The sequence below is a fragment of the Manacus candei genome, unplaced genomic scaffold (genome assembly GCF_025592945.1).
Source record: "Manacus candei isolate 608988 ecotype Guabito, Panama unplaced genomic scaffold, ASM2559294v1 h1tg000008l, whole genome shotgun sequence".
Taxonomy (NCBI): Eukaryota; Metazoa; Chordata; class Aves; order Passeriformes; family Pipridae; genus Manacus; species Manacus candei.
Genome location: NW_026138056.1, coordinates 13438089 through 13440233, shown reverse-complemented (window position 1 = coordinate 13440233; position 2145 = coordinate 13438089). Strand labels below are relative to the sequence as shown.

The window sequence follows — 2145 nt, the reverse complement described above, 5'->3', positions numbered from 1 at the left end:
CAGATACAAAATACCCACATGTGCTTCCCTACAGAAAGCAAGTGATTACTGAAACAGGAAAAAAATGTAAAAGAAAAAAATAAAATTCTTAATGATAACAAAATAAGAAAATTAAAAAAAACAAATAAGGCAAACAACCAAGTACCGCTTACCGGAAAATTATCCAGAGAGTTAGGTTTCATATGTAATCCATGTAGTAAGTGAATTTGGGTTATTCTTTACAGCTGGGTTTGAGTATGACTGTTTGCTTCTCTTCCAGCTCAGGTGTCTGTCTGGACACGTGTATGACATATACCTACATGAGTCATTGATAAGGTAAAAAATACATGTCTGTAGTATGAGTCTGAATTATCTGGATTCAGGCAGACATAGAATTTTATCCTGATTTTGTCAGCCAGGCCCCAGTAGTTCATGACTGCGACACCACATACCAATGTGTGTAGGGATAGGTCTGAGCTCCAGTAGCCCATTTCACCTCTTTTCCCTCCAGGTCTCTGCAGGAATAAGGATCCCTCCAGACCTGCAGTAGAATGAACATCAACACACAAACAGCAGCTAATCATTCAAGGCTGGTTGTGTTGAAGGGGGAACTCAAGCCACGTGCCCTGGGCTGCGCTCTCTCATATACATAATATGTTTATTCTACTGTATAAAACTGTGATAATTCTAGGTGGGAAATCACTAAGTATATGGAAGTTATTAGTGAGTTTTCATCAAGAAAGCTGGAGAGAGAAGCTGAGAGTATAAGCCATACAGCTCAGTCTCTCAGACAGAGAGAGAAATTGGGAACAATATAAAAACCCACTAGCAAAGGGAAAGGATTTGGGAATGTTACAAGCAACATTATTAAGACAATATAACCTAAATTTTCTCTTGTTAAGTGGATTAAAAAAGAATAAAAGACAGCTACAGTGATTTTGTGAAGAAAAATCAAAGGTGTAAAGATGAAAACTGAAGGAATTGAAAAGAGGGGAAACCAAGGCTAAGGAATCTGTGAGTGGGCTCCTGATGGTGTATTTCCTTTCACAGTACAGCTGAAGAAATTTAAAAGCTTAAAGGCCTCATATCCAGCTAGATTTCATTCTGCTCCTGTTTTTTTAGGCTGTGAGGAGAAGAGGCTGCTGTCCAGGCTCTACTGAGACCCTCAGCAAGGTCTGGCTGCTGCCATAATAGGACCTGTGGGACATGTTGCAGTTTCTACGCACCCACTGTCCTAAAGGACTGACAACAGGTGGAGCTATTTCTACCCATGTTTGATGGTCACCAGATGAGATATTCAATATCTTTTTTTGATGACTTTCTTTCTTTGTTTCTTCTGCTTGTCCAGAAAGAAGCTGCCAGAAGGGAATTTCGTAAGGAGAAGATATGTATTGCTTTTGCAATACATGCTGGTGAGCATGGCACTTCTGCTTGCTTTCTTACTGAGCTTCACCTGTGACTAATACATTTCAGAACAATCTAACCCTTATTCTTTGGGTTCTTTGGTGCTTTAAGTGACTTTTGTTCTCTTGTTCTGCACTTAACACAATGTATCTCTAATTTTGATGCTTCTAATCCTCCTGTTGTAGAAAAAAAAATAATAATTACAGCAATCTGTCTCCAAGAAATTACTTTTTTAAAAGTAAAATATGTGTTCATTTCAAAGACTTTCTTATACAAATATGGCACCTGTTTTCAGCTAAGAGCAGGAACACAAATGCTATGATTCAGGGAGCAGAACAGAGACTCAGGAAGTTAAGAAAACATGTTGATTGCTTTATGAAGGAGTTACAAGCTTATGAATCCTTAACACTGTGCAATTAGTGACTACCAGTGAAAATATACCCTCCTCAGGACATCAGCAAATCCATGAATTTCAATAAAGTTACAACTAAACCAATTAACAAGTGAGCAAAAAATCAATTATTGTGAAACAGGCTAGAACAAAACAATGACAAATGCTAGTTTTAAAATAAGAATGGGAAAAAAAACAAATTAGCTTTTCAAACAAAAGCATTAACAGTCTACATATATTAACACATATAAGAATGATATATCTCATACAAATATTTACATGTACATGCAAAACACATCTGAAAATGTAGCATTTAAAACAAAAGCCACAATCAATCCTACACGTATACATTAAAAGATGCTTGTTCTTTG

At 36.9% G+C, this 2145-nt stretch overlaps 1 long non-coding RNA gene across 1 annotated transcript; it reads left to right on the top strand.

Annotated features, from left to right (window-relative positions):
• Positions 1–832: 832 nt before the first annotated feature.
• Positions 833–1733, top strand: LOC127465208 (uncharacterized). Its single transcript, XR_007901936.1, has 3 exons — positions 833–993; positions 1102–1231; positions 1328–1733. It is a non-coding gene; the product is annotated as an uncharacterized LOC127465208 (long non-coding RNA).
• The last annotated feature ends 412 nt before the right edge of the window (positions 1734–2145 follow it).